The sequence below is a fragment of the Pseudopodoces humilis genome, chromosome 11 (genome assembly GCF_049639895.1).
Source record: "Pseudopodoces humilis isolate 2021_Gansu_Grassland_sample_001 chromosome 11, ASM4963989v1, whole genome shotgun sequence".
NCBI lineage: Eukaryota > Metazoa > Chordata > Aves > Passeriformes > Paridae > Pseudopodoces > Pseudopodoces humilis.
In genome coordinates, this window is record NC_142210.1 from 20,729,591 (window position 1) to 20,751,349 (window position 21,759).

Sequence of the window (21,759 nt, forward strand, 5' to 3'; positions counted from 1 at the left end):
CATACCACTTGCTAATTTACTCTAAGCAATCCAACTAAACACCACTGCTGAATAAAACTGAAGAGAAAAAGTTGAAGTCTTTAACACAAAAATGGTTAAAGTCTTTCCAGTGAGTTTCACTGAATATTTTTAGTCCATTGAGGTTAAATGACAAACCTGAACTGAATTCACAAGATTCAAAGCCTCCTTTAAGACAATTTTATGCAAAACAATTAATTTGAAGACATTATATCCAAAAAAGGAGGTTTTTTTGAGGTTTTCTCCAATATCTGTAGAAATTGTATACTCTCCTGTATACTCAGCATTTATTCTCACAGCAGCATCTCAATCTGCAAAGTCATTAAGTCTCTTGAGAAACTGGACTGGTAATAATTCATCAGGGGATAATTTCTTTCAAAAACCTTCATCTCCATTACTGCATTTCTTTGCCACTCAAAAACACTCCAACACTGACATTCTCAATTGTGGATGTACAATCTAAACACAAGCTATTGAAGCTGATCAGATCACTGACAATTTTAACAGCTTAAAAACTGAAGTGTTTTAGGGATAAATGTCTTGAAAACAATGAAGCTCTGCTGATATGCATCAGAGAGAAGGCCACCTACATGCTTGTCAAATTCCCATTTTTGTTCCAGCCTGAAAAACCACTACAGAAAACAAGCATCCATAGGAAGGTGAGTGAAACAAAAAAGGTAATGGAGCATTTCAGAGGATATAAAGTCCCCTGAGACATTTTTCCAAATTCAGTTTCATAGACAATAAGTGCCAAATACAATGAACATTTCTGAAGCTTTTTTTCTGATAAGCTGGCTTTAGTTGTTTTCTTTTTAATTATATGTCACCATCACTACTTCAGTAACAACACCTAGCATCCCAAATCCTTCCAGGTGTCCTAGAAATAACACCAGCACATTCTGCAGAGAAATGCTGTAGCCCTTGAAAATGGAAATAAGTCTTTCCTTATAATATCAAAGCAATTGTTATAAAAATTAAGGCATTTTCAGTACAGCATACTAAATTCAATAAAATTCAGTCCTTGAGTAGGAATGCATGAATTTAATTCAATCAGATGGACTCTGGGCTCTTTCTCATTAGGAGTAAAATGGATTAAATGTCAGAGTATTTGCCAAGATATTATCAATAGTTTCATGAAAATAATGAAGGTAAAAAGACTGGGCTTTTTTGAGTTGTCTTAAGTACAGTAATTTTCAATTTAAAGAGATTTTAAGGAAGACTTAAGAAAACCATTTTTAGAAATACTCAAGAAGCCTTAAGCTTCACTCAACATGCAAGTTCCCATCAAGCCACATTAACAGTACTCTAAAAAACAGAATTAACCAAAAAGATGCTTGGAATTCCTTCTGCATTACACAGACCTTCCCATCTGCAGTCTGGCATCCCAGCTCTCTCTCATGCCTTCACTGAAATCCTTCAGCCAGCCTTGGGCAGACAAAGCCCACTGCCAAAGCCGTGTGTCCCAGGATGTGAGTGAGGAACACCAGCGAGGGGACAGCAGCCCTGGTGCAGGTGACCCTGTGGACCCCAGCTGAACTCAACTGAGCCCACTGCTGTAAGAGCAGACCTCCACGTACACACACAGAGGGAAACAGGACCTGGGGGCTACATTCTTGGGTGGAAAAACCAAACAGATCTCATTAATTGTTGCTCCGTATCTCAGCCTTTTTTTTTTTTTTGGATGTGTCCCAGTAGCTAAGATTTCCAACCAGCATATTAAAGTAGATGTTAATAATCTAGTAGTTCTTTCCACCACCGGGAATCCAACACACACCTCTGCCTCTAAGGTACCTGTTACCTCTCTGTTATCCATTCATACCTTGGTATTCCAGCGTTAGAGTTGTGCCTGCACTTCAAAGCTTGGTATCCCTTCCCCCATAAGGACAGGAGTAAAAGATCTGTGGACAAGCACTTCAAGTCAAACACACCCTTTGCTATTTCAGGCTCTAACATAAGCAGATTACAGCTCAGCTGTGTTCTGTCTGAACTTTTGTTTCTCTCTTGCCAATACTGCACTAATTATCCTTGAGAAAAGACAGACTTTAATTAACTAGAAATGACCAACTTTTATCTATAAACTCTTCCTTCCCATCCAAGTTCTGCCTCTAAGTAGCTATTAAACACCAAGTTTTAGCAGTAAGTAATTAGGAGATACCCTTACCACACAGAGTTAAGGCAGAATTCAAACAAAGCAGGAGACACAGGTCATGGGGGCTGCCAGGGATGCCCTGTCCATGGGATAGGCCAAGATGGACCCCTGCCCACGGCAGAGCCTTTTTCCAGACACAGTCCATGTGCTCCTGCTACACACACTGTTACAGCCAGGCTGGGTGCCTGCTAGCCAGTACAACCTGCTTTGCAGTGAGTAAATATGAAGACAGACAGATCTCTGTCTCAAGCTGTTGAGAGAAGATCTTTCTTGATGCCCTTTCATACAGGGAATGTGCAAGCCCATCTCTTCAAACATGAGAAACAAAAGCAGAGACAGCTTCAAAGGAAGGAAAATTAGTTATTGGGACAGGTAGCTAAAATGAACACTGAAGGAGAACATGTAATTTAAATGAAAACCAGGTAGTTGAGCTGGTTCTTTTAACTGGCACATCACCTGCTAAGGAGTCCTCAGAACAAGCTACCCCACACTCACAGCAAAGCACTGAAGAGACAATGAGACTGCATCTGTAGCACTTCTGCACTTACCTTCTGTTAACCCTTCTCCTTCAGCATGGGAGGTGGTGCTCAGGGAGAACAACCACTGATTTTGATTTCAAACAGCACAAGAGCTAAAAGACCAGAGGCAAAGCACAATACACTTTTTGTCCATTTAACAAGGATGGTTGCCCTCTGCAGTCCACCCCATCAGAACGTCCCTGACTGCTGGGGAGCACTGGGGCAGCAGGCACAGGAGGTGTCCCAGGACACACTGTGCCCCACTCAGGTACAGCAGGAGCCTCACTTGACCCTCGCTGCCTGTGCCAGGATGGCCCTCAGCCAGCAGCAAGGGGAGACAGATATTCAAGGTTGGCTTCCAGAGCAGCCCAGGGAGCTTGACTCACTGAGCCAAAACAAGAATAAAGGGAGTGGGAGGCAGGACTGACCTTTCAGTAGCAGCACCAACTCAGGGCTGTGTCATCAGAGCACAAACTCACTCTGATGTGCATCAGTAGTATTTTATCTATAGATATGTGCATGGAACTGGATCTCAGCAGCTTCTTTTTTAATATCATTATGTTTAATTACTTGAAGTACTCCTCCAAGTTCTGTACGGCAGGCAAATACTTGTGAAACCATTTCCTTCCCCCAGTGACAACAACGTACTTAGAGAATTATTTGATTTACACCACAAACGGAATTCAAACATAGCTCAAGAGCAAAGAAAACTTCCTGCACCATACATACTTAACCTACATAAGATGTGTAAAAGACCTCAATGTTTTATCATCCTTGTGACTTGTGCACTCAATACACAACAGCTGCAAGTTTCATCTTCACAAAGCCAGTCAGAATCATCCCATGAGAACTTTTGAATCACCACAGCAATCAAATACTATTAGAGAGAGATTAATTGGAGTCAGTACACACAGTTTAGGTTTAGAACAACAAATGCTAATTTCCCAAAACTGATGAGAACTGAAAGGGAAAACAGACTTGAAAAAAATTATCTACAATTGTAAGCGGTTTCTTTTTTCCAGAAAAAACAACTTGAAAAATTATGATTCCCTTGTTGGACAAAGGGGGGAAACTTAAACTAAAATCCTATCCTGATACTATGGTAAGAATAAAAATGTAATGCAGCATAAAAAGGGGTACAAGAGGGAAGCTAAGAATAGGTAGTGAAAGTAGTACAGAAATTTGGTAAGTGAAACCAAGGCTAAAGTCAACACAAGTCAGACAAAGAAAAATAATCAGGACTTGCAAGAAAACAGAAAATGAGCTGCATTCTAGAACAAACTAAGGAGGACTGAACTACAATAGTGGCATAACCCCACTGAAAACAGAAGTGAAAATACGGCGAATAATGCAGAGTAAAATAATGTAACAAGTTCTTCCCTTTGGTATTTGGAAGAGCCACAAAATGCACTTGTTGACTTACCCTAGTGGGCAAGTCAGCCCCAAAATCTTTCAATTAAGTTTTGATTCAAGCTTTTAAAGAAGTGCCTGACCAACTGCCAACAACATGACACACTGATGCAGAGGGATGGAGCAGAGAGAGACTGCGTTAACCCAGCACCAGCAGCCGAGAGGGAAGCAGGCTGCCCAGTGCAATTACACCCCATTAGTAAGACACAACTTTCAGATAAAACAATCAAAAGTCAATGAAGGATTCCATTGATAAGAAATGCAAAGATAGGAACATAATCAGCACTGTGGTTCTATATAAAACAGGTCCTGTCAAACAAATCCAAGTGCGGTTTTGGCCACGATTACACCTTTGGCTGGAGATAGCTGTGTTAGCACATGTGTGTTCCTTAGCCAGCGTCTCACCTGGTACCACGCAACACTGATAAAAGAGGTCACACTGCACAATCAAAATGAAATCTCTCCAATGTATTAAGAGCTGGCCAGCAAACTGACCACAGATTAATCTGGGAGCTGATAACACCGGGTGTGAATCAGCCACAGAGTGCAGACGTGCCCCACTGCCCAACACAAGTCACAGCAGCCCTCTCAAAGGGCTGGAATTTTTATATGGTCCCAGGGCAAACAAGGACTGGATATTAAAGAACAGTAAGAACCAGTGAGCAGAAGCAGGAGCCAGGAAACTCAGAGTTGAGCACAACATTAGAAATGAAAATCCAAAGATTAGCTACTGAAGTAGATGGAATCAACCAGGGGAAGTGAGCAGTATTTCCTCCTCTTATGGAAACATGACTTCATGTGCTCACCAGAAATATAAATTACAGGTAAGCCAGGATAACTTTATCCTTTCTAAAAAAGAACTATAACCTTACTAAATCAGGTATATGCTATACTGCCTACTGACAATTTTATTAGTTTGCAAAGACCTAGTTGGCATTTGTAAGGGAACAGTTCTTGTCCTCCTACCCACAGCAAGTCAGCCTTGCACAAAGGCTTCCTATAGATACAATATAATATGCTGAGCAGAAGGCAAGTAGTTACTGCCCTCTTGCCAAGGAAACCTCCTCCAGGAGAGGCTTTCAGAGGTAGGAACTGCACACAGGCACTTGTCAAGAGCTGTGTTGGGGAGGGAAACCCCCAGACATGTGCAGACCACTAATAAGATTTCTAGTCCAGCCTCGACTGAAACAAGCCCCAAAGTATCTCCAGTATTTTTGCCTCTGTGTCTTGTTTTCTCAGCTGCAAAACGGTAATAATGAAACACATCACCCCTGTTAGTGCTCTGGTCTCTTCCAAGGGAAGAAGAACTAGCATACTGGTTATTCACCAGTGTTTATTTAATGATTTCCTACTAAAACTGACAGCCTGCCCTGGCCAGTAACACTAATTATCACTTCACAGGATCTGTTTGACTGTCCACATTAAAAACTACAGCTTTACACTGCAAGTTTTTAATCATACTGACCTTCCCAAATCAGGAAATGCTTAGCAGTTTGTGGGTGAGACAAACTAAACCACACTACCCAGCCAGCATTAAATAAAGCCCCACTGATCACTTCTGCTGTGCTCCTGGCTCTGCCAACCTGCCCAGGGATGCTCCCTCTGCCCCATTCCCAGCCAGGTTCTTCCAGTCAGCTCTGGGCCTCCCACCAGCCCTTTCAGTGGAAGCTGAGTTAGTTCTTTTTGCCTGTGTTAACTTTTCCCCTGCCACAGTAGGCTGAAGTCCCATCGGAACGATAAAAATCAACTCCAACATACTCTGCACCAACTCAGCCACGACCGAGCAAGTGGCCACAACGTGAGATGCTGTTCCCAGTTGTTCCATTAACTCCCCAGTCAGAGCAGTTTTAAATTTAAAAAAAAAAAAAAACAACAAAAAACCAAACCAAGAAAACCCAGTTTTAAGTGCACTGGCTTATTGTGATTTTTAATTAGCACCAGGATTTCAGATAGTGCACACCCATGGCCCCAGAAGGGGGGTGAGGGGAGTACGTGTGTGCGCTTGTGAAACCATTGTTCCTCCGTCAAATACAGCTCATCCTCCAGCCCATCCGAGTTCCCAGCTGCCCAGTCACACAACTTTTAAAAGTTCAACAGCTGGGTGTTTTATAACCCTGGAGAACTCCCAAGCCAATCCTTACGTCGCTGGCAAGAAGCCCTGGCCAAAGGCTGGGGACCCCGCGGGGTTCACCTTCCTCCTTCTGCTGCTGACAAAGGCGAAGTCCAGGCTCACAGCCCGGCACAGGCAAGGCAAAGTCCACACTCACACGCCCAGCACACTGTTTTGTAAGCAGCAAACGACAGAGGCATTGGGCAGTGGCTGGGATCCAGGATCTGCAACCATCTGCAAGTTTGCTTGGCTTTTGTTTCAATTTCCAGCGCTGATGGATAGAAACAAGCTCCCAGTTCTTGGGCATTAGCATAAATACAATTAAAACTACTTTTACCCCCCAAGCAGCTCTAGAAAAAGCACATCGCAAGTTTAAATGAGTGTTGATAATATATTTAAGTAAAACCTGACTCTTTAGGACAAAAAAAGACACCACCCCAAACAAAAACTTCAATTGTATCACAGTAAACAGCTTTGTCAACAAGTTTCTGTGACTCCCGTTGCAGAAGAAAAGGCTCAGATGAAAGTCTGCAGGACTCACTGCATCCTCCTCTCTCCAAAGAAACATTAATTTCTGCCCGACACAAAAGCATTTCTGCTGGGAAAGGGGAACACCACACGTCAGTATTAAAGCTATTTCAGTGTAGCTACCAAGCAATTAGCTGGATAATACCTTCTCTACATGCTGATTTTTTCCTTTTCCAGAGTCCTGGTGCAAGCAGAACTAGCAATTTGCTGGTTTTACAGCCACTTCTGAAGTTGCAGATGACCAAATTTAAATTTTCCTTTCCTTATCAATGAAAGTATTTATACTTTGGCACTGCACATTTGTTCACCAATTTAACTTTTTAAAAAAACCTTTACTTGTATTTCAGTATAGCTTCCATCTTCTACCAGCAAACAAATTCAGGCACTTTGATTTTTAAATATTTAAATTCACATTTGTATAAGCCTGACCTTGTTACATTTTTTTCCCCCCTAAGACAAAGTGTAAACAAAAATTTATCTTGCATTCTGATTTTGCTTTGAAGCCTGTGATTATCTGAAGAATTAACATACTCTTTCCTAGAGATTATCATTGGTAAAGTTTTGAATACAAACCTCTTCACTTTGATAAGTGATCCACCGCTTTTGGAAAGTACCTTTATTGTTTGACCTGACGTTCAAAGCTCTTTGAAAGCTGCCCATCTCCTTTCCTGGAACTATGCTACATCAGGACCTTCTACCAATAAAAGCAACAGAACATGAAAGTGAAATTCCATCAGGATTGCAGCCATACCGTTCAGTAAATTAAAAAAATAAGGATTAGATTTATAAATTTTGCAATGAATGCTCATGGTACTTTTGTCAGAGTATATTCCAGGTTCTCTGTTCTCCCACTTGTACACTCCTTATTCATATATGGAATATCACAGCCACATATTCTTTAATAGTCTTGCATTAAGCCCTGTACATTAAAAGTACTTGGGTCTTTCTGCATGCATAAGTTGGCTCCTGTTTAGATAGCTGGGCTGGGTTTTGGACTAAGCTGCTTGATAAATTCTAAAGAAGTTTTTATTTACTGACATCTTGCATCCACACGTTCATCTGCCAGCACTGGCTTTTGGCTTAAAACAGTCCTGTATGCCTTCAGTGTTTACCTCTCTGATAGATTTAGAGATAGTAAAGTTCATTGGAACCTCTTTCCTGTTAAATATTTCTCCATCTCATCTTACGAGAAAGGCTTTCCATACTTCCAGTCATGCTTGTAACCCTCACCTGTAACTTTACCACTTCAAATTTACCCATCTTTCACTAACATAGGTGATCAGAATGCATACACTTTCCAAAACAAATCCCAGAAGAACTTGCAAAATAGTGTTTATCTCCCTTCCCATCTCTATTAAAAGCAAAATAAGATTCCCCCCTTGGGTAGGTACCTTTCTTCATGGCTGCATAACCACCATCAGACCACGTTCACACTCTGGTTGAGCAGTTGCACAACGAAATCTCCATATCTGCTTGAAGAAACTCCAGTGCTAATATTGATCACAAAGGTCAGGAAGAGCTGATGTTGGCAGAAAAACAAAGAAAACCTTTGTCTAATATACTAGAATAGATAAAAATTGTATTTATCTGTTTCTTCCTTCCAGCTGTGTATTTTGCGTATGATGAGAGAAGAGTTGTTGCTTCCCTTTCTCATCTGCCAAATCCTTTCAAAAATGCACGAGTTGAACATTGCAAAACATTTTCTAAGAAAAGCAGGGATATGCAAAAATACTAAATCAGTGATACTTTATATAATATGTAGCCAACATAAAATACTCACTGAAGAACCAGTCAAATCATCTGCAAAATTTTTAAGAGAAAGTTTGCTTCATTTGAATCCCTTACACTTTGCATACAGCTCCCTCAGATTATCTTGCACTTGCCAGGCAATAGGAGAAGGGGGAGGAACAAGGCAGGACCTCACTGCACCCCTGCCCAAGCAGAGAGAAACCTCCTGCCCAGCCAGCCATCCTGGGAGAACCCTTCAGGGAACCAGCAGACCACAGTTACACCTCACTTGCTCCACAGAGCCAAGACATTTAAAAAAAATAAAAAATGACACATCCATAATTAATGGAAAGTAACTCTTCCGAGGACAGAAGAGGAGGGAAGATGACAGATCCAATCTGCCATCCCCATATACTTTCTAACTCAAATGCAAATCCTTTGCTTGCCATGTGAGGTTAGCCCAGGCAGCAGGCCAAGGCTTCGCTTTTCCCTCCCCAAGTGAAAGGACAGATCTGCCGCTGCCACGTCGCTCACGCAGAGCCAGAGAGCAGCACCTCGTCCCCACCCAGCAGTGCCCACAGCTCTGCAGCTGCAGCACCACCACGTCACAGCTGCTAACCAGGCTGGATCAAATCTGCTCAAAGGTGGTGTTATCACTGCCCAAGTCAACTCAGTCGCCTAAGAGTGTATTTGCTTCTATTTCATTGTGAGAGAACGTCATGGAACCTTGAATTACAGCGGGGCCAATAATAATAATAATAATACACTTAGTCTACTTGCAAACTAAGCCAGTCAATACTATTTTCCATTTCTTCACATATCCGTATTTTCTCCATCCCAGTTCTCACATTTCACTCACCTTCCTCCCCTTGCATTTACCCAACAATTGAAGTTACACCAAAATCACTACACTGTAGTCTAGAAAAATGTAACAAAGGAAAAAGGGAACAGAGAAATAAGGATTTACTAAGACAGACCAGGAAGGACTCAGATGTGCTAGCAAGGGCAGGACTGGAATAGTCTAGAAGGTCTGAGAAACTGAAAAAAACTTTTCACAGCAACATTTTAGAGAATAATATAATCCTGTCTGACTGTATGATCACAAAATGCCAAAAGGAAGTGAAACCGTTGATGTCTAACTTCAGAGTTTTAGATCCACAAATATTGCCTTTACAGTAACATAGCAGCTCTCACACATCCACTGAAGCAACCTATTCAGACCCCCAGAAAAATTCAAGTGTAGCCACCTTGTTCGTTACACAGATTGTGGTTACAGAAGTATCTGAATGACTTGACTCTTACGTTTTATCCAGAAGCAGCCGCTGTGGAAGAGATCAGAGATCCTTTTGGTTGCACTCGGCAGAATTGCCTAATTTCCACCACATCACCATTTCCTGCCCACTGAACAAGGCAGCTGGAACAGCTGGACAAGCACGTCCAGCTCTGTTAACTGAGAGGGGAAAGGGCAAAGATAAAACACCACACACTCGAGAGCTTACAGAGAGAAGGCACTTAAATTAGGTAACAAGACAATTCCTTTCTGTTTCTCATATCCTCGCAGTTGTGGGCATACAGTGTCCTGACTGCTGCTTGCAGTGCTTACTGACCCGAGGAACAGCCTTCAAGTCAACAAAAAGTTTGCACTGTATGTCTGACAAAGTCACAGAGGATGTTTATGTTTTCTGCAATCACTAAAAGCACCGCTGAACTTAACAAGCAATAATAAAGATCTGTTAGAGCAGCATATGGAGTTGCAAAAATAAACATGTGCCGAGCAGAATGGAACAAGTTAATTTCACCACCAGCTGACACACACGAAACAACGATTAAGGCTCAGATCATAGACCCAGATTTGGGTTGAAAGGTACCATAAAGACCACGTAGTTCCAACCCCCTGTCACAGGCAGGGACACTTTCTACTATCCCAGGTTGTTCCAAGCCCTGTTCAACCCTGAACACTTCCAGGGATGGGGCAGCCACAGCTCCTCTGGGCAACCTCTGCCAATCTCACCACCCTCATAGTAAAAAATTTCTTCCTAGTATCTAAGCTAAATCTATCCCTTTGGTCACTTTTCTCCACTTTTATGTCAAACTGCAGAACTTTTGCTTTGTGGAAAAATCTCAGAATTCCTCTTTAGTCATAAGTTTTCTTGTGCATTGGTTATGGTCAGCTAAGAATAATGTAACATGCATGTTCAATAATACCAAGTAAGAGTGAGACCCTAGACCTTCATAAAGCAAAACTGGTGTCTGTGATGTAGTACTGAAATTCTCAGTGAACCTTATGCTGCTTCCTTTTTATGGCATTTTCACTTCCTGGCATGGAACAGCTAAGTGCTGCCCAGTACTCCACAACAGTCACCCAAAAAGACATTATCTGGGTCTCTGGTGAAATTCATAGGATATTTCTTACTTCTGAATATGACATTATTACCTAACCAACATCTAAGTTAACCACAATGGGAAATACAAAGTCATTTTGGGTTGATCCTATTAAGGTTTCTGTTTGACTTCTGTTATTTTTGAGGTCCTGCTAAACTAAAATGTAATTTAGTTTTATAACAAATAAACCAAAAGGACAACATACAAATAGAAAGCTACATAAGGAGACATTGTGGGAATGAACTACCTACCTGCCCGAGTGCAAGCAAAACACAGATGTATCAGAAAACCAGGCTTCATTCTGCTTATTCTAGGTGTTTTATCAGCATTACCAGAGACTAGGAAAGTATCTACAGCAGCCTAAACAACAAACTTCTAATTAGAGAACAGTGAGGAATTGACTGTCAAACTGATTTATGAACATATGAACTTGTACCCTGAAATGCCATAAAATTAACCCTTTATCCTCAAAACATCCAACACACATTTCCTACCAGTACAAAAGGAGGTTGAACTCTTCAGAGCTGACAGCCTGAAGGGTCAGAGTGCACAGAGAGCAGGGGCCACTCTTTTGGCTATCGAGACATTTTGAAGTGATCCAGAATCTTAAGTGTTTCTTCACTCCATAATTTCTACAGGGGATTATTTGTGACATTTTCTCTGCTCCTCCAAGCCATGTAAGGTCACGCATTTAAGAGGAGGCAACATATGTACATGTTCAGACATCAACACAGACATAGTGAAGCACCACTTAACTATGATTTATACTGAATTGAGATTTATTTTCTACCATCCCTTTCTCTTTTCCATAACACCACCAACTTTCTGCAACTCATCCTGCTTCTGGGTTACTCTCCAAGCCTAAGTTCTCCACAGACCATGTGCAGTTTAACTCCTTCCAACGCTGCCTCCTACACAAGACAGCCAAAACACGAGGCCACCTCACTATAGCACCGATCTCTTATTTCCTTCCTTATAAGAACACCCTTGCTGATCAAGCCAGGAAACTTGTGACCCGTTCCTCAGAAGCAGCTTTTGAAGATGGATTTTCCCTCCTTATATGGATGCTGGGACCTGTACCATCAACCTCAACCTATGATCCAAGAAGCAGCACCTGTGGTCCTGTCAGATCAGGCCACTTCAACTCTTTGAAGCACATGAGGACCACACTCCACAGCCTTCCTGGGTGATTGGTACCCACTTTGGGTACCTGGGCTGCAGTGCTGGGCACACCCCACTGCACATGTGGATGGACACGTTCCTCCCACCCAGCAGCCTCACGTCCACATGCCTGCACTTTTAGTCATGCAAAGTGCCACACGTCACAAGCAGTGCGTGAACAAGAGCATGAAGTCAAAGGGAAGAGGACAGAAGGGAATGCAGTGTTCCACAAACACAGACCTACTGCCCCTCCCTCACCCACATCTGAAGCATTCAAGAAAAGCCAGCTAAGAGCAAACATTGTGCCAAATTAAGTATTGTGTCTCCAGGTGCTCAGTGCCCCAGACACATGGATTGTCAGAGGGGTTGCTCAGGAGGGACACTTCTCCTATGACCAAATGCTGCACCCCAAGCCCCCAGCCTGCACGAGAGCAGGCTGCATGGCTGAGGATCACCTTGAAAAGCTGTGCAACCAACAGAACACAAATCATGCAGAGAGAATTCAAAGAAAAACCCTATTGTAGTATCAGAAATCATGGATGGCTAACAAATAAGTGTATTAAAGAAAGGATGGGCAAGTGGGACATTGAGAAAAGCAGATCTCGGAATTAAAAAAAACCCAAAAACCTCACTAAAGCAGAATCCAATTCCATAAAAATCCAGAGTAATAAACAGTAGTTTTCTTTTATTTGCTTTTCTTTGAGCTGCCACAGCTTCTCACACTTTCCAGCACTCAAAAATAAAGACCTGTTGCCCTCTCCTCCCCAGAGCAGGCTTTGAAAACAAATTTCCTAGTTAACCTGCCAAAGCAGAAGATGTGATAGCAGGTGAACATCCCTCTGCCCTGCTCAGGGGATGACTCAGTGGAAATAAACCCTCAAAAAACGTGCTGCCATCCTTCAGACAATGCAACCAAAGGGGAACAAAGAGGAACACTAACACATTTTGGGGAAAACCTATAGCTTATTTTTAACCCTTTTTCAATTTTTTATACAGTTAATAAAAACATATCTCCTAACAAGACTATTCATTTTCTCAGAGACTTAGAGTAGCACAAAAGAACAGGACATTAGCATGTTCTAAGCAAAGTGAAGTAAGAACTGGTGGAAACAAGACCAACATTATAACTGTTCAAGCCAACCAAACACACCCCTCAAAGCCAACCACCAATTACCATCTGCTACAGGAACAGAAAATGTACAAGATGTATGCACCTAAGTCCCAAACTTGCATCCAGTTCAAATATATCTAGAAGAATCACGTACATAGTGTATTACAATTTGCCTTATCTTGTCACAAAAGGAGGATTTCTTCCACTTCAACCTAAGCCATTATTTCTGATACTTTAACATCATATGAAAGACAAAATACTGAGTCCCCCAGTAAAGCAACACCCTTAATGGAGTCAGTCAAGCCAAAACTGCACCTTTGCTTTTCAAGCTCACCATTTCTACCAGTACTTATATAAAAAAAAAAACAAAACCAAAACACAACACTATTTGGGCATTATAGACCCCAAAATATTCCACAAGCTCTGCAGTTCTCACTGGGTCTCTTCTGCTCTGTTAATTCATTCTAATGAAGTGATGCTTCTGGTTGCCATACATTTGGTAGTATCAAAACACTAAAGGTAATTTTTTCCCTTCTGTGAGTTGACATCACGTGAGCCCACAAAAAATACAGGCTGACCAGAAGGAAACCTACCCAGTGCCCTCATTATCCACAAATGCCTTCATCTTTTTTTCTCTGCTGCATTATTCCACATCAATAAATAAGGAGCAGAGCAATGCATAACACTGAGTAACATACCCAGATCAGTTCAAGTGTCTGCAAGCATAAGGTCACTTATGTTACAAGAATTGTCACTGAACAGGGACATACTTCTACAACAAAGGCAAGTTATAAAGTGGAATGAATTCTTTCAGTTAACTAACCATACACTAAAGGAAAATGGTAAGGTCATCCTGAAACAAATCAGAACAACTCTCTACTCCCACGCTGTTTCTGCTATCAAGGTCCAAAATAATCACTCCATCTTACTTCACCACAGTTTTGGGCTTGACTAAAGAATTAAGCAGAAATATTTGGGGTAAAAGATAACACTGGGATTTAGGTTATAAACACTGGCAATTTATTAGTGGGTGAGTGGAAAACAGGGAGCAACCATGTAAAATCGACACAGCTGCACAGAGGCCCAGAAAACCTACAAACTAAGCAGAGCAGATTGATTTTGCTAGTTTAGATTAAAAGCATAGGGAAATCTGTCCACAGCATCCCAAGCATCTCAGAGGGTGGCAAGGGTCAGCTAAAATTGTTGTTTATTGAAGTTTTTATTAACCTCTTGAAAGGAATTTCTTTCTCTCTTTTCAAAGCATTCCATATGAAACATTCCTGGAAGCATGAAGTAGATGCTTAAATACATGTATACACACATTCTATTATTAGAGTCCTTTGAAAGGACCTAATAATAGAAATGTACATAATTATATATAAGGCAATGCTAAGAGACCAGGATGTAAAGCATGTTTTAAGGTATTTGCATTGCTGCCACAGAATTGCCATACACTAGCTCAACACAGAAAAATCAGACAGGCTTATCACCTTCATCTCCAGAGAATTCAAGTACTTGCTTTCAGTTATTCTACATCTAACAAATAACAAGATAAACCAAAACACAACAGCAGAAACTTCTCTCCTGAATCCATCTTGTCATTGCACTGAGTACCTTCTAGAATGAGGAGCAGATGCCAGAACAAGCAAATGCCACATATCAGTATTAGCTGCAGTTTTGTGTTCTCAAAAAAAAAATAAATATATAAAATATATACTTAATTACCGAGGAATTGTTTGTTGCTTTGTATTATGAAACTGACACTATACATAGATGCAGCTTACTAAGCAGAGTATCCACATGGCAATTTTCAGTATATCACCATTATAAACTGTCACCACTAGAAAAACTAATAGAGAATGTTTCTTATGCTGCTGCCTTTTTGTCTGTTATCTGCTAACAAACACCACAATTTACTTGTAAACAAAGGATTCCTCAGATGAAATGCAGAAAGCGTGTCACTGGAGAAGCCCTACATTTTAACCTCTAAGCTCCAGAAAACCCATCCTTTTCCCAATTAAAAGCACCACAAAGATTTGCTCGAAGCTGCACTACCTGGGACCTCCAGGGAATATTCCTGCTCAAGAACCGACTTTAACGCAGACAGCGTTCTTCTTGTGTACTTGCTCAACAGCACCGTCATTTTTCATCCAGAGAAGAGCACAAATTAAACATCCACAGCAGCATTTCTGAAAAGCAAGTCATCTCTCCAACACTGTTGCAAATTCCACAATAAATCACATTTAATTAGTTTGTGCCTTTTTTTTTTTTCCCTGGCTGTCTGGAATCCAACAGCGAGCAGGCTTCCAACTTTAATTTTGCAAAGAGGTGCTTAGAATAAACTGATAAAAACACCAACCACCACGTCCCCACTGGAAGCTGTTTGGAGTTATCTGCTCGCTGACACACCAGCATTCCTGCCTGTAGATGGCTTTTTACCGCTGTGTATCCAGCGGCTCCTATTTCCACTGCCTTGTTTGAAGAACTTTCCTCTTTCCACATACCTTCCATCTCCAGGGACAGATCACACAGGGACACTAAACCTTGGCCGTAAACAACGTGAGTTTTGATACTGCTGTTTCCAAAGGATCCTCCACCACTCAGCAGTGCAGAAACAATCACTGAGGCACAAATCCTCTGGGCAACACTTGAGAAACTCTTTGCCTCGCCAGTATTTTGCACAGCTGAGATTTACACAGGGCTCTGCTGGCTTCTTCGGCTATTTATTTTATTTGCTGTACACTAAAGGCTACTGCAAACAAATGGGATTTCAATAACTTGCGGCATGTTGCTCAAAACAGTTCCAGTGCACTGGGACACTATTTCCAGACTTTAAACCCAGTAGCCACATCCTTGGTATCCCAAACTGCCACTCCAGGTGCTCCAAAGAGGCCACTCCATCTTCTCTCATGTCTTTTCTTTGGAAGGAAGTGGCAGACTACACTGAAGAGAAAAGCACTGTGGAGAGTAATTTGTTTAATTCAGGTGTGTTCAGGCTCTGGGCCATTTATTTATGTATTTGTATTTATGTATTTAGTAGGCATTTATCCTCTCACTAAAAATATTTATTTACACCGTAAATGTTAGTTCTGACAACCCACATTTTTGAGAGAAGTCAGTTATACTTATTAGAAAGTTCATGGACACAGCCACACACATGCAGAAGTTCGCTGCATGGTCTGTATATATTTTCTCGCACAGATTTATGAACTGCAGAAGTTTGACTGCCCTTAACTGCTTCTCCTTCTCAGAGGACATAAAGGAAACTATAAAGTGAGGAGAAAAAAGCCAAATTCTCTGCTAAGTAAGAGGTATGATGGAGAAAACTTCTTTCAGTTCCCTAAATACTACACATAGAAATAAAAGTGCCAGAATAAACACATTTCAGACTGGAAGTTACAAACTTTTCTGAGACTAAAGATAATGCAGTATGGAGTTACAGGTCTGAGCTTCTTGGCTATAGCAGAAAATCAGCTTATTTTGGCTGCTAACTACCTTCATTTCTTATCCTTTGGCCAACTAAAGGCTAACAGTATGAAAAAAACAGCAGTGACCCCAAACGCAAACCAGATGAATCCCAAATGCACAAAATTAAAAAAAAAAAAAAAAGAAAAGCAAAAGAAAAATGTGTCACCTTCCACACAGAGTCATCTCTGAGCTACATTATAAGAATAAAGTAGCTAAAAAATACTGAACTGGGAAGAACAATACACGATACTTCTGTGGCAGCAGACGTTTCTGCCACAGCAGGGTCCCAACACAATCACAAATCACAACTGCTTTGAAACTAACGAGAGGGAACCACAGAAGTGCTGAAGATTAAGAGAAAAGCACTAACAGACCGCTTCTGTGCGAGACCCGAAATGACCCCGGGAATAGGGCCAAGAATCATTTTCTTACTGGTAGCACCGGCAGCGAATTCTCCGACTGCTGAGAAAGACACACGGGCCGTAGGTGAGCCACACCGGCAGTGAAAACGGCAAGAGGAGCAAGATGCTTCCACTCAGGAGACAGCCCTTGGCCCATTCCTGAGGTTTATGGAAGCGATGCCTTTATCTGGATTTCCAGCCAAGCACACATTGTGTCATCCGTGTCCAGAGCAGCCGCTCCCCATTAGAACAAAGCACAGACCCAGACCAGTACAGGCACTGAGGCACTGCCAGGCCTGGCACTCTCAACCTTTTTGTTGTAAGCAAGCTCTGCTACAAAAAAAAAACCAAAAAAAAAAAGGTTGAGAAATAGTGTTCTACACTTAAAAATCTGTGGAAGTTTGAAATGCCATTACCTAGCACATTGTTAAACTCGAGTTAGACTGGTTTGGCACCTTTCAGGAACGTACCGGCTGAGCCCTGTGTTCTGCAGGGTAAGCGGTTAAGGGATACAGCAGCTGTGGTTAGGGCACAGGTAACTGGGATACGTGAATCCTGTTCTCACAGACCCAGCACGGAGTTCAAATAAATAAAAAAATAAAAAAATTTTAAAAAGCCAACAATGAGCTCCAATCTCTCCATATCTCTGTTCCTCCTCAGCCCCCGTGATGGGGTAAGTACCCCTTTAAGACCAGTACTTTTATATACTCAAAGGACACAAAGAAATGCAAATGAAAAACAAAATTACTAATATGGAGAGAGTCAGGCTTGTCCCGCGCCTTCAATTCTACAAATATAGATGGGATAAATGGTTCGTTACATTTAACTCCAAGCCGCACTACCTCCGCCAAAACCTTATTTAAATAGAACGTTTCTGAGAACCGGGAAAAGGGGGGGATGCAGCTGTGGTCTTAACCTAAGAGAGGTTAAGCTTTTAAAAAGAGTTGTTCTTTTTTCACTCCGTCTGCTGGTCGCATGCCATTTTAAAAAGGTGTCTGGCAAGCAAAAATAAAAAGTTTCCAGGGCTTTCCTTCCCCAAGCCGCCTCTGCCAGGAGCCGGGCGGGGAGGACGGGGCCGAGAGAAGACGGTCGCGCCTTTCTCCAGCTTTTTCCCCAACATGCCCTCTGGATCCCGACGTTCTGGAGGCGGAGGAGCCCCCGGTTCCTCCACCTGCCCTCACCCCCGGCCGGGCAGCGGGGCTGCGGAGCGGGGCGCGGCTCGGGGGTGCCAGGGGCAGGCGCCCCGCACACACCCGCGGTGCCCGCGGCCCCCGCCAGCACCGACCGCTCCCGCACTTCTCCTCCGGGAGCCGCAGCGGGCGGGGAGGGCGGTGGCGATGACAGCGGCCGGGCCGGCCGCCCCCAGGGACGGCCGGGCGGTGCTGGAGCGCCCGTCCCGCCGCCAGCCCCGAGCGCGGCCGCCCCCGCCCCCCCGCCGGGCGCCCCCCGCGGCGGGGGGAGCCGGCGGGGCGGGGAGAGAAACTTTCCACCGAGTGCGGCCGCGTCCCGCCGCCGAACAAAAGAGCCGGGACCGGGAGAGGCGCCGCGGGGCGGGGGACGCGGCTGCTCGGCGCTGGGAGCGCAGCGGAGCCGCGGGGCTCCCCGCCCGGCACCCGCTTCCCCGCAGCCCGCCCGCGCCCTTACTTGCGGGAGGGCGGTGCGGGGCGGCGAGTCCCGGTTAGCTGGAGCGAGTGCCGGGAGGGCTCGGCGGGGATTCCGCCATGTCAGTGATGTCGGCACCACATGGGGCCCCGGCCGGCCCACGCTACCGCGCACTCTGGAGTAGCGGCTCCCGCCGAAAAGACGGCCGAGGCGGGCGTGGGAAGCCGGCCAGCCCCGCTGCCGCCCCGCCCCCGCGCCGCCGGGGGGGGGGCTCCGTGAGGGACGGGCACGGCGCCCGGCCCCTCGGCCTCGGCCTCGCCCCGTTCCCGTTCCGCCGTGTCCGCCGCGGTCCGCTCATCGCTGCTCAGAACCGTAGAACAATAGGATTAGAGAATCATCGAGGTTCGAGATGATCCAGCCCAGCCGCCCACCCGGCAGCGCCGCTATAACCCCTAAACCGCATCGCCCAGCGCCAGGTGCGGGCGCCTCTTGAACACCTCTGGGCATGGTGACTCCACCGCCGTCCGTTTCAGTGGCAGACCACCCTAAAAGTAAAACATTTGTTTCTAGTGTCTAATCTGAATCTCCCCTATTTCAGCTTAAGGCTGATTTCCTCTAGTCCTCTCGCTGCAGGTGCTGGAGAAAAGAGCATCCCCCAGCTAGCTACAATCTCCTTTCAGGGACTTGTAGAGAGGGATGAGGTCTCACCTGATCCTCCTCTTCTCCAGATTAAATAAACCCTCCCACAGCTGTTCATCACAAGAAATGTTTTCTAGACCCTTCACTTGCTGCTAAATATCACCCTGGAGCACACATCACCCACCGAGCCTCTGCCTGTCCACCCAGCCCTAGCAGGAGTGTGTGGTTGTGATGGATGTTGGGAAGTTGTCACCAAAATGCCATTTCTGACAAGGTAGCCTTTTGCCCAAGATGTTCCAGCCTGGGGTCAGTGCATGTCCCCATCTGTGTCCTTCCCTTGGCATCTGCCGTGGGTTGCTGCAAAGGCAAGGCCTGCGCTCCCATCAGTGTGGTCATTCCTACATTCCCATCGGCTGGGAGCAAGGAGGAAAAGCTCTAGGCAATATTTTTCAGGGCTAAAGAAATGCTCTGACTTATTAAACTGTACAGCCCTAAAGAAGAGAAGTTTATCCCTGGCTCTGGCAGAGAGCCCCAAGGAGGGGCCATGGTGGTCATTCGCCTCCCAGCACTGCATCCAAGCCATGGGGGAATCATGACTGGGGCTTTAATCTGGTTACAGGAAAAGCTTAAAATAGGGCTTGGCCTTACCCCCACCACAGATCTCAGCTGTGCTATGAAGGGTCTTTTGATTTAGTCTTGGTCCTTGGGGAAACCAACCTTCCTCTGCAGGAGCTCATCGCCCACACGTCCTGTGCTCTGCCTTCTCTCCATCATTGTATTCTCAGTGTTACTTTTCCCATCAGCTTTTATCAATGATTGATCCACTTTATCTACCAGAGCAAGGTTTCCTTTCAAAAACTGGAAAACCCTCTGGAGTCTGAGGCAGCCCAGGTGGATTTTCTTCAGCATCCATTAAAATACCAACACAAACATTTTTTCCCATAGGACTCCTTGATGTTCTGTTTCTTGCTTGAAACATACACTAAAGAAAAATCAGTTTGGCATCAAAGCTGAATAAATGCATCATGCCCAAACAGGCTATGTTTAGGGCTATTTGGTCAGCCAGCACTAAGTATTGTTTGTCGTTAATTGCAAAAACTTTTGTTATGCATAAAATCTAAAAGTAGAAAAATGTTTTGTTTTATTATTGACCCAAAACACGCAAACTTTTTGATGGTCCTGGATAGAGTTACAGACCAGATGAGATTAATTATTCACTAGGGTTGCAAAGACTTCACTTGGTCTCATAGACAGTTTTGTAAAAAAAAAAAAAAAAGAGAGAGAAGGGACACTGAAGGCATTGGTTTAGAAGGGAAAAAGTCACTGACATGAGTTGGAAAATGATGAAAAAATGATAAAATTTAATTTGAAGAGTAAATAAACTCAAACCTGAAAAAAGCAAAATGAAGAGAAATAAAAAAGAGGAAAGAAACAGAACCAGAGGGCTGATTTATAGCTTTTCTGTCCGATGGGCCAACAGTCCGGTCCTCATCTGGAAAGTCAGAACAGGGGCCCCAGGAACAGGGACATTTCCAGCCTCACCTGAAACTGCAGAAGGGCAGACTCACAAAAACTTGAGCAAGGTCAGCCTGGACCTGGACCAAATGTTGCCTTCTCCTTGGAGCTCCTTCTGTTCATCCCCACAGCCCTGATGAACTGGAAGAGCAGACGGTTAACAGCAACAATAAATTGATTCAATGGAGCATGGGCATGGCTCAGGAACTGAGGGACAGGGCAGGGGAGAGTGAAGCAAGGATTGCTTTCCATCAGAGAGTTCCTACATAAATAACAGATAAAACTATTTCTTTAACAGCTTACTCCCTGAGCCAGCTCATCTAGGAAGAGCATTAATCAGACCAAGAGGAAATGTCTCTTGCCACTGAAAAAGGAAAAGGATTAGGTTAAGTGATGACACAGCAGGGGCAGACAAGTCACACTGGAGAAAATGACTGACCTAAACTATCATCCAAATAAATACAGACCAAAGCTATGAAGTAATTTTTCTGTTATGATGACTCTGGGTTTTTTTTTCAATAACATGCATATTTATCTTTTATCACAGTGAGATCTTTCTGTTTATTCAGGAAGCGAGTGGCGTCGGAAATGCGATAGCACGTCTCTTCCATCTCCCTTCCCACGTGCTGTTGCAGAGGAGCAGGATGAAGGGGCTGAGGTCTATCCTTCTTTGGTCTTTCTGTTGGATCCCTGTCCCCATGGCAGTCACTCTGAAGATGCAGATGCAGCAGGACCAGACAGAATCCCCAACTCCTTTCAAGCTGGAATTGTTCAGCCTTCACACAGTGACAATTTTGGCACTGTTGACTGAGGCTGGATCCAAACCAGTGCTAAATCCTGTATTCTGCCATCATCTCCATCAGCCATCCCCTCCTATTCGGTGGCAAAACCCAGAGAGGGGCCCATGTCTCTGCACAATCAGGATGTGGCCTTGGAGGTCAGACATCACTGCCAAGGCTGTGAAGACAGTCTTTATTCTCTCAGGATACTTCCACTCACATTTCTGATGGGATTTGAGT

At 43.8% G+C, this 21,759-nt stretch overlaps 1 protein-coding gene across 1 annotated transcript in view; it reads right to left on the reverse strand.

Moving 5' to 3' along the window:
* FNDC3B (fibronectin type III domain containing 3B) overlaps positions 1 to 18,801 on the reverse strand; it is a 183,690-nt gene extending 164,889 nt beyond the window's left edge. The window contains exon 1 of the mRNA XM_005525084.3: positions 18,629 to 18,801. The gene's annotated coding sequence lies outside the window, so the exon portion shown is untranslated. The remainder of the gene's footprint in view (positions 1 to 18,628) is intronic.
* Between the last annotated feature and the right edge of the window lie 2,958 nt (positions 18,802 to 21,759).